The following is an 8,991-nucleotide window of genomic DNA, read 5'->3' as shown; positions in this document are numbered from 1 at the left end:
CAGCAGTGCAACAGAATTCAATCTCTGCATTTGACCATCTGTAGAAGTGGACATACACTCACACTAGTGAATAGGGCAGTGAGAACACACACCTCAGCACCTGGGGGGGCAATTGAGGATTGGGTGCCTCACTCAAAGGACACCTCTGCTGTTGATATTAGTCCTGGGGATTGAACCACCAGCCTTCTGGTTCTAAGCCTGCTTCTCTAACTATTAGGCAATAGCTGACCCCAAAAATCTTCCAGGCATTATGCACTTGAGATTCCCACACTTGGGGAATTCACAGTAGTCAACACAGCCAGACTGCAATGACTGAGCCTTACCCTGGGTTATCCACCTTCTTGCTAATGGTATCTCCCCTACCAGGTAAGTACTAGAATACAGTATACCACCTACAACTAAACCATAATCCAGAGCCTAACCCAGTTATATAAATAACAAAGCTATCAAAAAAAAAAAAAGACTTTATTAACCAGTAACAGAGATTTCCAGAGCAGATGCATTTTCTGTCTTGTTTTTGTTCTGAGTAAAATGCTGTTCGTTCAAGGATTTTATATTTTTTCCTCCAGCTGGTTCAACTGGAGTCCTACTGGAAGTAATTCCTAATTCTACAACTCCTGTTTACAAGCATAATTGTTTAGAAGATCCATCCCAGTGGTTGAGGCTGAATTGGGAGCGTTCTGGTGAGAGCAGACTGACTGGAGGGTTCTGCAGACTACTCCCACCACTCCTAGCTGTGATTCAACAGCTTGTTCTCCAATTAGATGATGGGCGACGGCCCTTAAGTGGTTGCTATCCACGAGCGGTAGAGACTTCCTCTGCCCGCCGCCCACCCTTTCTCCCCCGCCCTCCAATAAGAAACCACACATGCATACTCAAACACTCATTCTTGCGAGGGCTTCCTGCAGCCGTCGCCCACTCGCTCGCACCCATCCACCCACGTCCTCCTCCACCCTACTCTTCCCCTTCGCCACTGCCAGCCCACCCATTAGCCTTGCACACCCACACACACACAAACACCTTCTTCCACAGGACAGGTCACCTTCAGTTCACTTCAGTTTATTCTCTCTGCAGCAGAAGTGGCACATGTTAACAGTTAGCGAGCTAGCAGTGTAGCACGGTGTTGTTTTTACACTTTACATTTCACACTGTGACACCCAAGCCATGCCTCATGCTCATTAGGGATGCTATATAAGGCTTGAGAGGAGCACGCTTCATCACCTGCATCAGTGTTTTAACATGTAGTTACTTCAGAATTGTGTCTCAGCACTGCAGCATCGTGTCGTGCAGCTGTAGCATGAAGTTTGATTATGAAATAGTGATGTAACCATGCAGACTGAAGCAGGAAAAAAAAACACAGGCAAGCTCAGACTCTCAGCACCTACTAGAAGCGCTGTGTGCTGATGTGTGAAATCATGTCTTAATTACCTCAGACTGTCTCCATCAGCATTAGCCTTGATATATCCTTCATTTCTCTTCTATCACAACAGGCTGACACCTCTTAAAATGCAAGAACAGTAGCTTTAAATAGGCTTGCTGCTTGCTATGAAAAGTGCGGTTGTGCTCGAACAGGAATCCCTCGTACGATTCCGGATTTTGGGTCTCCAGCATCGGCTGGTGGGGAAAAAAAGAAATTTGAGGCAGAGATTTTTCTCTCTCCGTTGATTTCCGGGACCCGAAAGTTTCCCGACTTGTTTGGCCTGGCTGCGGCTTCTCTCCGAGAATGTAGAGGTCTGGAAGCGCATTCCATGAGTCACACAGAAGCACAGGAAACGTCAGCCGCTCTGACTCAGCCTTGGAGAGGAGGAGGAGGCGATGCAGGGAGTCACTTAGGCAGGGCTTGAACAAGTGCCACACCAGCCAGGGAATCCCACATAAATCACTGGCAGGAGGAAAGGTGGAGTGGACACAGTCACAGGTCATCTGGAGAGAAAGCACTGTGTACTGTAAAGGGGAGTCAGTTGATGACGGCAAACAAAGACCGGGACGTTTCCCGCACAAGACGAGCCCTCATGTGGGGGAGAAGAGTCTGCATTCCTCAGAAATCTCTCATCAGGGCCTGTCAGGCCTTTAGCCCACAGACAAACAAAGATTAAAAAAAAAAAAAAAAAAAGGTTGCCACATTTTACAGTTTTCACAACATACTTTGACTTGGAATGCCTATGGTAGGCCTCTAAAATATTTAGTTTGAGAGAACATACACTGAATAAAAAAAATTAATAATTCATTAAAATATGTAATTTAGATGCACATGAATGAAAGGTGACTTGACTTGTGACAAAAGCAAAACATATACAGCTGAATTACATATATAGAATAATGGACCCATTTCCTAAAGTTTCTTTAAAGAACCATTCACGCTAGGTTCTCTGCCATGAGCCGCAAAAAGCACCATTTAAACATTTAATAAATATGATAATTATACATAAAAATCACTGTCCTTACTAAAGAACCCTGATAGGAGAGGGGGCTAGGAAGAACTTTTAATGTACATTAACCTAATCAGATTTGAGTAATTAGCGGCTGTTTTTGAACCATTTCTGCTGGACCATCCATTGTAAAATGTTCCCACAATCTGAAATGCAGCTAGCGTTTTCTAACGGTGTTAAAAGTAAAGGCTGGTTCCAAGTTTTTCTTACAACAGTGTGTATATACGGTGAGGGCCAAAATGATAAGACCTGGGATTTCTGGGAAAATCTGGGATTTGATTTCATTTAAACCTGACAACCTTAAAAAAAGTTTAAACAAAGAAAATGATCTGATGAGTAATATGAAGATATAGTTAAGAATCTGGACCATGTATACGTCAATATTTAAATTTGGTGGATTTGATCTGGTCTTCAGAGGTTTTTGCACCAACAAAACATTTTGCAGCTCAAGTGAATATTGTCATTAAAGCAAAAAGAAGACAAATAAAATGAAAAAATTATAATATTTTATATTATACATTATAAACTTTTCACTCAAATCTTTATACTATCGAAATGCATTTATTGCCAGACTAAAAACCCTAACAATTGTCTAAATGTCAAGGTCACCTGTTTCAACACACTAAATTATTTTTTAATGAAGTTTGGCATTACGTTTCAGTGACCTCTGGCATGTGAAATGTTTGGTATGTTTGATCAGGGCTGCCTTCCATGTCTGAGTCAGCCAGCAATGCCGCTGCATTTCTGGCGCAGGATGCTTGTGCCCTCACTTGTCATGACAAGTGTGGCAGAAGAACTGCAGGGATCTGATGCGGCAAGCTTGCTGAATAGGAGATTTCACCTTTTGGAATGCATGTAATAGTCAGTGTGAGAATATTAAGGTTGCTGGAGGGCAATTCCCACTCGGGTTCCTCAACTGTTTGATCTCAAACTGTCTCTGTGGCCATTGGGCTTTTTGAAGAGCCTGAACCAAGAATCCGAAGCTTTTGTTGGGTGCATTGTGGGGTGAATTCCATTGTGGGCGGATGACTGTTTGACAAGAGGAACTGGATTTTGATGGCGGGAACTTGGTACTCAGGGAGTGCCTTTAACGACAAAGCCAGCCCAGAACACTTGCGCCAATGTTGTCTCTTTGCTCAAACAGTTGGGGCAGGCGCGTTTATTTGTTTGTTATCTGTGATCTTCACTGTCATTAACCTCATTTTGGTTTTACCAGTCGTTAAACATTTCAGGAAGTGGGTTTAGCCCCACCAGAAGGTTCTCCCACCAGATGCCAGCAGGTGAAAACAATAACAAAAGCAAACAAGTGCGGGAAGTGTTACACTGCACTCGTTCATTCTTCAAGAGCAACTGTTTGTGTGGATTTGGATTCTTAGCTTGTATACTACACTTGGAAAAAGATGTTGAGCTCATATTTATGTTGATGGTAAATATTTCACACTGATTGAAATATGTAGAGACATTCTAAATATTTAATTGTTTTGAAATGTACCATTTCAATTCAATGTAAAAGTTATTGTTGTGGGTAAAGTCTTACTTTAAATATAGAAAAAACAGTCTTTACATGCTTTGCTGTGTTGTCTTTGTCTAAACAAAACCATGTATGTCTAAAATGTTACCTTTTCGTAGGTATTGCAGTGCAACTGGAGATCATTTAGTATAAATAAACAAATTTAACGAGGGGAAAAAAGTTTTGGACCCATTGTGGGGGGTGGTGGTGTGGTCCGTACCCATCTACCTACAAAAAGAAATAAATGTTACCCTTACATGAAAATTTAATATAAAATATTTTATTCTTAATTTAAATGGAAATGTTTTGGAATAGAATTCAAAATGTGAACCTGTTGATACAGAATGTAATTGAATTTAAGGTATTTAATTGTATAATTTACAATGGAAATAATTAAATCATTATGCAGTTACACTTAAATACTATAGTACGATGGGTTAAAAGGGTTAAAAATCCTACACCATAGAAAAATCAGCAGAGATAAAAAAAAAATGCAACCAAATATTGGAAAACATTTTTAGCTCAAATCATTTTATCATTTTTTTAATTATGTATGAGAAAAACATTCATCTGTTCTTCTCTTTACTGGCCACTTATCACTTTTCACAATGGCTTATCTTGTTCATAATCACACTGTCAGTGCTAATGCAGCGACTCTACCGCAGTCAAACTTTTGGAAAAGTTAAATGCAGACAATAGAAATGTCAGCTCGCTATGCAGAGATGTCGATTATATGAAGCCCAGTTCTTCAGCAAACTCTCTGTTGACCCCTCTCAGAAATCCAAAATGTTAGGGTCAGTTTTCATGGTGGGTCAAGTGTGGTGAAGAGCCAATTCAGCGGTACTTTGGACAGCCAATCATAAATGAGTGCTTTGAGTTGACTTTGTTTCGTTTAAACTTTAGGCTTCATTTTTGTGATGCTGTACACTAAAGAGGAAAGTGTGAATCACTCCAGTATTGATCAGCACAGGTTTCTTTGATTTTGTCTGTTATGTCTATCGGCTTTTCTAAAACTTATTTTTAGATTGTAATCTCTTTTGCCCTGAGACTGAAGCAGCACAGGATGCTTGGGAAGAAAACAAGACGATTATTGATTTAAAAAAAAAAAAAAAACACTGTTCTATGCAAAAGCCTGAGGACCCCTTGGGCAACTTGCACATTTTGTTGAAGTGAAAAGAAATAAACACATCCTTAGCAACAAGCTATTTTAAAGTACCATTTTCACCCACTCTTCCTAGCAGAGTGTTTCTATCTCTTCTATATTCTCAGCCCATTTAGCCACAGATGATGTTCCAGTCAGGAGTCAGGAAACTGTGAGGATAGTTACTGAAGTTTTAGTGGGACACCAAAAACACTACAAGATATTTAAATTTTACAGATTTCTTTAGTGTTATTATGGCCATTATTAAATCTTTAGTTTTTACAGCCCGACACAATCTTGATTCAGGCTGTTTGGAAGAATGACTGGTAGGAGTTATGGGGAAATGAGTGTCCTGTTGTCGTAGCCAGCCTCTTTTCAGCGTTGGTTTCTTGATTAAGTCATATTTGGTTTTGGAATTTGCTGACATTTAGTGGAATCCATTTTTCCACCCATGCTGTTTTCGCTGTGCCACTGGCTGCTACGCAACTGCAAGGCAGAACAGATCCATTTCCCAACAGTTGACAAGGGATTCTTTTCTTCAAATGCTTTTCAAATGCCCGCAGCACTAATTCCTTCAGATTACTCTTTCATGCAGATTGTGTTTGTGCAAGAAATAATGCAGAGTAGAACCATTCTTGAAGGTCATTTTGAGGGGGGGATTACTTTGCCTTTCTGGCATTTTTGTTACTGGTTACTAGTAATACTAGTTACTGGTTACTAGTTTGAACTAAGTTGCACATGCTACACTGATGATTTTTTAATGTAAAGAAAGACAAAGCGACTAGTGCATTAGTAGACTGAAGTATCTGGCATTGTATTTTAAGGAGAAAAGTCCATAAGTTTTAGGGGGTTTGGGATTCTCTTTGGTGAGAATATACAACTGCAGCATTCACGCAGGTATTTTAGAGGGGCTGTGTTCATATTGGTTTCATATTGTTTTCATATACAAACAAAATGTTCCGTAACCCCCTTTAACACATTTTAACATTCCAAAACGTATTACACACTAAGGTGTATTGTTCAGTAACTACAGGGATTTCTGTACAAACTGGTGGGGCTTTTCTTTAGTAATAGAACAGTATAACACTTTTGTCCCACCGGCGAGCCATAGGCATTTTAATGGGTTAAAATGGTTGTGTAAATCACTAAAAGGTTTTACTATTGTTATTAGTCAAAGAAACCTTTTTTATTTTACAATATAAAAGTGTCTGTTTGGTTAGAGTACACATAATATTTGACATTATTAATCAATAGTATCAAGGTAGAGAAATGTGGTCATGAAAATCTCCCTGTTAATTTACATATTGTTAAAGGTGAAGGGAAATTTCTCTGTAATGGAAACAGTACTGTTTTTCGTATAAGATAAAATAATCTCCTGGCAGCTTTGATTTCTAGATCAGCTCCTCTTGGTTTCTAACCCCAAATTTGAATAATTTCCATGGTGCTGATGATAAGCACTACATGATGGGTTGATGATGATTTCTTTGTTTTAACTGCAGTGCAATTAGAAGGGGAATTCCCTTCACCATCAAAACGAGAACAGTATCTTACCAGCATGCCCTCCTCCTTAAAACTTACCATTTAATCCTTAACCAACAGGATACCAGAGGATTATAAAACATTTCAATTATTCAAATTTATTTACTGTTGTGATTGCCATGATTAAGTCATTTTGCTTTTACAACCCTAATTAAAGCTTTAAAAAGTAGCTGATTCAGGTTTTCAAGAAGACTGACTGGCAGGAGTTGTGAGGAACTGTTTGAACCTCCTCTTCATCTAGACACCTACTGTAGAGGATTGATTTCTGTTCACTTATTTTCTTTAATGTCGTGCGCTTAGTGTTACAGTCATGTGAGCCACACGACTGATTATGATACAATATTTCTATCATTAAATATTCATCTGATTTTCCACCATATGTCCCACTTCCACCTGTCTGCAACCCTCTGCTGTAAAACTGGCAGATTTTATTTAATCTGTCATTAGTGTTTGCTCACTATCTTGAGCTTTAGACCAGCTCCTCTGCTCCTGATTGGTCCTCTCCTGCTCTAGTTCTGCCCTGACACCTGCCCCATCATCACCTGCACCTGTTCACCTGTTTCTCAATTTAACTTTTGAAAACAAGGTTTTGGTGAAAAACAATGGTGTAGAAACTCTCAATGCCATAAAAACTTTGCATTATTGGGACTTTTTTAACTTTCTAAAAATGCTTTTCTCACCCACACATCTTTCCTTAAAATAATTCCTTAAAGAACCATCTATTGACAGGGCTAGGATGTAACTCAGTGCCTACATAATACAGAAATCTAGGAAAATTAATTGCATAAAAAGTCATTTATCCGCTTTGCATTTTGGGATAATACTTTTATAAAACACAGAAGAGAACAACACACATCTTAAATAGAAACACCATCACAATGTGTTTATTTAAAACCTCAATCAAAGGAGAAACCAGAGAATGAAAGGTGATGTGGTAGAATATAGAGATCAAATTGAGTCACGGAGGAAGCCGAGGAAGCCATATATATATTTGAATTAATACCTCTATTTATTATTATGTGATATTATTATTATTATATTATAGATTACACGTCAACACATTGCTTACACTGTAGATATTCAACCTATTATAGTGGATATACTGTTATCATGTAACTTATATTAAGTAAATGCTAAACTCTGACTTTATTTTAGTATCTACTGAATAATACATTTTACGGTGTAATAAAAGCTATAAATATAATAATAAATATAAGCTAAGGACATGGGAACAGAATAAAGCACTTAATAAATTCCAAATTCTATAACTGTATTTTAAATATTATCAACAGATTTTGTTTACTCTTTTAACCAGAAATCTGCTGAATTTACTTGAATGTATTCAGAAGCTTCAGCACTGCTAATGCACAGATGTGCTGTTAAGATGTCATTGACTGTCTGTTGTAAATTTCTATCTTTACCAGGACCAATCAATATTCAGCCTAGCTCTGTACTTTGAAAGATTCTTCAGGGTAGAGAATCCCAACCCTGGTTCCTGAAGGACCCTATGCCCTGCATATTTTAGTGGTTTTCGACTGTACCTTCACAATACCTTAAACTCAGGAAGGGCTTGTTAATGAACTGATTAGCTAAATCTGATGAATTGGGAGAAGGATAAACATTACAGTGCTGATGGCAGGGTGTTCTCCAGGACCAAGTTTGGGATGCACTGCTTTAGGGAATTGGTTCCTTGCTGAAATAACTATTTTTCAGACCTATAATTGTTTAGGTCTAGCATTTCTTATCCTTATTCTTATCGCATGCAATTCTGCTCTTGGTACATATTTTTTGAATTTGCCAATGGGGTGAAAAGCCATCAGAGTCAGTGGTCTCATTGCCTGCAGCACCCAAACATTACATCAATATATTTTGTTAATTAAAACACCATAGCTTTTTTTGTCTTCAATGATTTTCATTAGAATTTATCACACTCAAAGGCAACCCCCAACACAAGGTATCATCTGAGTAAATCAAAGCTCTTGTGGGCTATTTCATGGTTTCCCACCATGACCCACCATTTCGAGAGGTATGTATGCGCTCTGCACATATCTCAGGTTTCACAGCTTGAAGCCTGTTCACTGAGATGCCTGGCCATTCTGAGCCTGAGCAAACTGACAGCTGGATGGAAAGTCCAGGAGCAGACGCTGCACTCATCTCAGTAGTGTTGAGGAAAAAGTCCTGAAAGCGAAACACTACCTGCCTGTGTGTGCAGGGTCATGTATGAACACAGGCAAGGCTGATGAGTCTTTCGGTGGGTGAGAGTTTGGTAAAGGTGGGAGCAGTGTGTCGGGAAAACGAGCTGCTGGTTAACGGGGTGGAGGTCTCTGCTTCTCAGCATTTGATGAGTAATTAGTAAACTAAATTCAGGGGTA

The 8,991-nt window shown here is 39.1% G+C and overlaps 1 non-coding gene across 1 annotated transcript; it reads right to left on the bottom strand.

The window, feature by feature from the left end:
• Nucleotides 1-212: 212 nt before the first annotated feature.
• On the bottom strand, nt 213-374 carry LOC140561509 (U1 spliceosomal RNA). The gene has a single exon (XR_011980067.1). It is a non-coding gene; the product is annotated as a U1 spliceosomal RNA (small nuclear RNA).
• Nucleotides 375-8,991: the final 8,617 nt, after the last annotated feature.

This window comes from Salminus brasiliensis, chromosome 8 (genome assembly GCF_030463535.1).
Source record: "Salminus brasiliensis chromosome 8, fSalBra1.hap2, whole genome shotgun sequence".
NCBI lineage: Eukaryota > Metazoa > Chordata > Actinopteri > Characiformes > Bryconidae > Salminus > Salminus brasiliensis.
This window is presented reverse-complemented; position numbering and strand designations above follow the sequence as displayed.